Source organism: Simochromis diagramma, unplaced genomic scaffold (assembly GCF_900408965.1).
Source record: "Simochromis diagramma unplaced genomic scaffold, fSimDia1.1 OVJJ01000715.1, whole genome shotgun sequence".
In the NCBI taxonomy this organism is placed as follows: Eukaryota; Metazoa; Chordata; class Actinopteri; order Cichliformes; family Cichlidae; genus Simochromis; species Simochromis diagramma.
Window position 1 is genome coordinate 1632186 of NW_024387128.1, and position 6735 is coordinate 1638920.

Genomic DNA, 6735 nt, shown 5'->3' on the forward strand with positions numbered 1-6735 from the left:
CGTTATTTTTTTGGCAGGAGCACAGTTTTTCACTCTTGCCCCACTAAATGCCTATTACCTTGTTGCCTTCTAAAATAAGATAAAAAGGATTATGTAAATAAAAATACAAGATCAGTTTGAACAAAATAAACATTTATTTTCCAACGACAAACAAGAACTTGTATATTGTTGGGAATGGGTAAATGTATGAGAGAGAAAGAGAGCGAGCAAGTGACAGTGTGAGAAAGAGAGAGTGAGAGGGTGAGGGGTAAAAGTCTTGCTCAGGTAGAGCAGTGGCTGCAGATAAACTTGCTGTGGGCTCGGCAGGTGAACCTTCCACATTTGCTGCAGCTGTTTCCAACTCGCCTCATTTTGTCACAGCAAAGTTCACAGTGCTTCCTGCCCTTGGGATGTGTCAATCCAGAGGGGCCTGCAGCAGCACCGTACTGCACAGCTGTGACTAATCCAGCAGCGGCTGATGAGCGGGGAAGGTGTTCTCTTTTGGTTATATGAGGCTTGATCATACTTTCTCCCACCTCTTCTATGTACAGCCTCCTCCTGTGTGGCTTCTGCTGCAGCCTGGACTGATCTACTGACGTCCACAGCACGAAGGCGTTGTACAGCGAAACGTCTATCATGTTGTTAAAGAGAGCCATTGGCCATCGATTGGTCCGTCTCCTGCACGAGTAGGTGCCCACAACCTAACAAAAAACCCACAAAACATAAAACCTCTGTATATTTTACACAAGAATATATGAGCAAAAATGAATAAAGGTGTGCGTAACTGATGCGTAATGGCACCCACCTTATCAAGGTTGTCGACACCTCCTTTGCACTGGTTATAGTCATCGATGATCACCGGCTTTCTTTTCTCTCCATCGCTGACCTCCGGCTTGCGATGCTTAGTGCTCAATAGAAGAACATTCTGGCCCCGTCGGGGAATGTAGGACACGAGGGTGTTCCTCACTGTAAAGGCAAAGGTGGACGAGTAGATCGCTCTCCCTTTTGTCTGGCGCAAAACAGGTGGGATTTCTGGTTTGTTCTGGTGAATTGTGCCGACTAGAGCTATTTTCCTCTTGAGGAGTTCCTCCGCCAGTGCAAATGATGTAAAAAAGTTATCACAGGTGACGACGTGTCCCTGGAGCCCCTCGGTCATCTGCAGTACCACCCTCATCCCCTGGTTTACTTCTGCTCGTTCACCCGCTGCTCTCCCCGTGTAGACTTGCAGCCGCCAGGCGTATGATACTTTGGCGTCACAGGCTGCCCAAATCTTTATGCCATATTTGGCAGGCTTTTTCGGAATGTACTGTCGGAAGCTGCACCTTCCTTTGAACGGGACCAGCTGCTCATCCACAGTAAGGTCTCGGTCTGGGCTGAACAACATCATCAGGCGGTGTCCACATGTCCCATACCTCGCGAAAGGGAGCCAATTTGTCGGTATGGCGGCGGGGTCGGGAGAGCTTGTCGTCAAACCTGAGGGCCCTGGTGATGTGAGAAAATCTTTTGTGGGACATCGTGGCTCGGAAAATGCTCCTTCCCGTTTTCTCGCTCTAGAGGCTGGTGGTGGCTTCGTGTTTTGAGCGGTAAACGCCGGCCAATATGAGCAGCCCCACATAAGCCAGCAATTCGTCGTTATCCAAATCTCGCCAGTCTGAGATTGTGCGTCTGCCATGGAGGTTGGTCATTTCAACGATATGGTGCATGATCTTATCAGTCAGGAACAGCCTGAAGCTGGAGAGTGGGTCAGAAATTCGGGCGACGGCGTAGTGGGTAGGTCCCGCAATATGCCCTATTGCTGCTGGGACGTAGCGCAGCGTCACGGTACTTGAGGGGGACCGTATCTTGCCGTTTTTGGAGGTCCACTCCAGTGCTTCGCCGTGCATCTCCTCCTCGCTCTCATCTCCAGAAGACAAATCAGAAGAAGACTCCAGCTGATCACTGTGGAAAGACGAATCCTCTGTGTCATCCACGGAATCAGAGGCATTCTCAGCGGGTGAAGAGGGGAGATCCTCGCTGTCAGAGCGCGTTAGAATATCCACGACTTCCTCGGTGTTGTAATACCGTGCCATTGTGAAAATACTCCCGCTTACGGCTTATTCTTATAACCTCTGCTGCAGTGCACCTGCCACCTGGTGGACAAATGAAAAAAATACTAATTTAATTTGTGGATGTATCCGTTCAACACAGTGAAAATGGCTTGAAATTGAAAAACACAGTGGCTGAAAAATGGCTTCAGGACCTGCGACACACAGTGAAAGAGGCTTCAGACTCTAACGGGCTAAGCAACCTAAACTAAAAAGCACGAGACACTGGTTTATCACTGGGTAAACAGGGGAGTGGGCTCCATGAGAGAGTCTTGGGGTTGTCGCGGACCAGAGGGGGGAACCCGACACCAGGTAACATCCGGAGCAGGAACCATGAGATGAAGTCAAGGAAAAAGAAACCTTACAGTCACTGCAACAGTTTTAGGAGGTGATCCAGCCGTTACTGTAATCAGTCTTATTTTAATGCAGGTGAACACAAAGCGTGGAGGGGGGTAAGAGGTCCGGGTGCGAGAACAGGTGAATCCAGGAATCCTGCCTCTGCCGGGCAGGTAAAGAGTTGTGGAGGATCTGCAAGTTGACCAGCAGATTAAGCAGCAGGTGTAGCAGCTGGAAGCACTGACATCCAGAGGATTACTGTGAGGACAAAAATCAATGTTAGCACAAGAATAACTAAGACTAGGTTTCTGCATGATTCTAGTGGCCTTCACCAAAGTGAGTTAATAGTGAAGTGATGACAAGGAGGTGCGGCGGCTCCGCCCTGAGGTGGAATCACCGGCATGCAGAGGCGTTCCCGCACTCACCCGGGCCATGACACTGTGCTCGTGGTCCATGGTGAGAGAGGTGAAATCCCAACACTCAATATTTACAACTGTGCTCTGCTCCTGCAACACTCCTTCCCAGGTTCCTGACAAAACAAGGCATGATGATTAGATAAACGTTTCTCACAGGAGAGGGTAAAAGACAGGTTCACCTCAGAGCTGGGGCTGTACTGACTGTGTCACTCAGCAATCCAGCGTCCACTGAAGTTTAGCCACAGTGTTAAGTAGTGGGGCCGCTGATGAGGATAATGGGCGACAGGTGTGGCTGGCTTCAGTGTGCGAACTCCTCGCCATTAAACTAGCATGCTGGACACACATGCATATATGCACATACAAATGTACCCACATAGAAGGACGCTAGGAGAGAACTATAACAACACATAACATCACATTAGAGCAGGGCGATATGACCAAAAATATTTATCACAATATACATTTGAAAATTTGTGATAACGATATAATTGACACTAGACAAAATACTTTACAACTCCACAACTTAATTAGTGCAAAAAAACCCATCAATGTATTTTCACTTAAACAAGCAGCTGTTTTTTTATGTGCATTAAGTTATATAAAAATTTAACAGTGCAAATGCAAATTCCTCACTGACAGTTTAACCAAAGGGCATTTCCAGAGGAAACTGGCCGACATATCCTCAGCATAACCATGTATAATATCCACAAAACTTAAAAAGAGGTTATACACACACAATACGGTAATATTATGTTGAAGCTCAGTACGTGTCACTCCACGAGGCTCCGCCTACGATAGCCGTAATGCTCCGACAATCCATCAAGTGGTGCGGCTTCGTAGCTTAGCAAAGTCATACTGAAACGTTTGACAGATTTTCGAGCGCCGTGTACATAAAATCGTTTCCAGGTCAGTAAACACAACCAGAATTCATACGGGATTACACGGGATTATAAGGGGCACTGTCGATTTTCAGAAAAATCAAAGGATTGATTTTAAGTGTGCCGTATTTTCCAAAAAACACGGTAATAACGACGACCCGCTAGCCTGTGCTACCAAAAATAGTGCTTTGTTGTGTAGCTGACGGACGAAAGCTAAACCAGTTACACACCACTGAAGTTGCAGCATTTTTACAAACCAGTTCTGGTTCATCCGTTTCATTTAACGATCCGCTTTCGCCCTTCTCATTCTCCATCGCCACCACTGCGCATGCGCGTTTTACCCGTATTCTATCACGATATTTAATTTTCTTATCGTTGCCCAACATTATACCGGTATTACCGTGAACGGTATGATATGGCCCGAGCCCTACTTCACATAACAAAACATTTTAAAACAGGGCAGGTTGACCAGCGAGGACTGACAGAACGTGACATTTTCTCTAAAGTCTACAAATAAAACAGGTTGTTTACACTCAACAAGCAAGACAGAAGACAGAAAGTGATGCTGGAACTTTATGATTATTGCTGACTTATGGTTCTGAACATGACAGCACAAAATTATTATTTAACTGCATTGCTAATGTTCTTGCTGGATCCTGCAATACCCAGCAATTAATGCAATTCAAATGAGCACTCCAATGGCGCAACAATATATATATGTGTGTGTGTAAATATGTCGGACTTCTTTCTCCCATTAGATTAAAATGGATGAATGAAGAAATGTTTACTGGACCTAGTTTTGGCTAGTTAGTTTACATTGTCAAAACTTAACTTTAAATGTTTATGTCAATCGGAGGTTGCTAAAATTAATATTGAATCATGTGTAACTTTGACAAAACGTCAGAGTCTGTAATTTTCTCTGGTCCCCTCCCCAATCGGCCCAGACGTGTGTAGCCGTGTGTTCTCCTTAAATTGCTGGCTGTTTGAGTTGTGTCCAAAAAATGTTTAAAGATACATCTTTAAAGATAATCGGAAAACATTCTGGGGAAAACCTGGTCTTGTTGGAAGAAATGGCATAAATCCTACCTACTTTTGATGGAGTTGCTTTCCTTTCTAGAAACCTGACTAAATTTATCCCCTACAAAAGAAAAAACATGACGAATCTGATTTGAGACCAGAAAGGAGAGTACCAGTCTTGCATACCCCTCTGCACTGTTCCCTCTAAGCTGAGCGCGTGAGCAATCGCGCACTGCTGACACAGTCTCCACGCACAGAAAATCTGCGAAATAAAATAAATACTTGTATTTACTTTAATTCCAATTGAGGCTGGATTTTATTTTTGTGCGCAGCGCAGATTTTCTGTGTGGGGAGACCATGTCAGCAGTGCGCGATTGCTCATGCGCTCAGCTTAGAGGGAACATTGCGCCCTCTGCAGCTTCTGTCCTCCTGTTATCCTCCCAAAACTGCATCCCCTTAGAAACTGTCTCTGCTCCCAAAGTCAGCAAAAAACAATTTAAACACAAATATGCACAAAAAAATCACAAGAACAATGTGTCCACAACAGCACCAAAGAGTAAAACAGTGAATGTTAAACATGAGGTCTCTCCCTATTATTACATGAAATAATAATTGGTCAATGTATTAATTTACTCTGCCTTACAGAAACCTGGTTACAGCAAGATGATTATGTTAGTTTAAATCCCTGAGTCATACTGTTACAATTCTCAAAACACGGGCCAAGAACAGAGTCAGGCACTTTCAATACAGTTATTAATCAGCCAAGGACTAAGAGTTTTAGTTGATTTAAAAGTCTGATTCTTAGCCTTGTACACCCCTAGCTGGAAAACGCAAAAGTTATTCATCATCCAGCTGGGACTTACACAGAGTTTCTGTCTGATTGCTCAGACTTTTTATCTGATTTAGTGCTCAGTTCAGATCAAATAATTATTGTGGGTGATTTTAACATCCATGTAGATGCTAAAAATGACAGCTTCAAAATGGCATTTAATCTGTTATTAGACTCAATTAGCTTCTCTCTAAATGTAAAAGAACCCACCTACCACTTTAATCACACTGTAGATCTGACATATGGCATAGAACTGAATGTTTAACAATATTCCTTAAAAACGCTCTTTTGACTGATCCTTTCCTAATAATACTTAGATTTATTACACGGCAGCGGGGAATAGAATTCATCAGAGTAGAATTACGTTTAAGGATGTAATTCTTCCACTGTTATGTTCTTCAATGCCATGAGCCAACACAGTGAAGAGTAGCCTTAGCTCTACTCTCACAGAGGTCGATTATCTCATTAACAATTTTACATCAGACTACATCAGCTCCTGCCTCAAATCAGACTTCCACACCATAAAGCAGATAACTTGTTAGCTGGAGAGGAAATGGCATCTCAATAATTTAGGTCTTGGCCTGGAAAAAGCCCTCTGTAAATCTAGAACATTTAGACCAGCGTTAGCACTGTTAGCTCTTTAACGCATTAGCGCTGGGCAGCCCCACGCATGGGGCGATCCGCGTTAACTCACTAACAGAGATTTGTCGTGTTGATGCAGTTATGGCGTTAATGCCATTTTAACGAGATTAACGCTGACAGCACTAATATACGCGTATGTAAACAAGTATATACCGACTATGGAATGGAGCAATCGTCAGCCACCTCCTTACATGGATGACATTAAGCTGTATGCTGTATGCTTGATGTCTTGTCTTGGGTAAATTAGACATCGATTCACTGATCCACACCAGCAAGGACATATGGTTGCCCCTCCCTGAGCCTGGTTCCTTTTGAGGAGTTTTTCCTTTTCCTTTCCACAGTTGCCAAGTACTTACTCACGGGGGGGGGGGTCATTTGACCAAACAAAAACTGTTTTTGTAGGGTCTTTACCTCACAATGCACCTTGAGGCAACTGTCCTTCTGATTTTGTGTTATATAAGATAAGATATTATTAGTCCCACACATGGGGAATTTCTTTGGTCACGGCAGAAAGTGAACAGTACAAGTTAAGAGCAGAGAAAAGTAAGAAAAAA

The 6735-nt window shown here is 44.2% G+C and overlaps 1 pseudogene; it reads right to left on the reverse strand.

Annotated features, from left to right (window-relative positions):
• Nucleotides 1–260: 260 nt before the first annotated feature.
• Nucleotides 261–2048, reverse strand: LOC120743473 (annotated as a pseudogene).
• Nucleotides 2049–6735: the final 4687 nt, after the last annotated feature.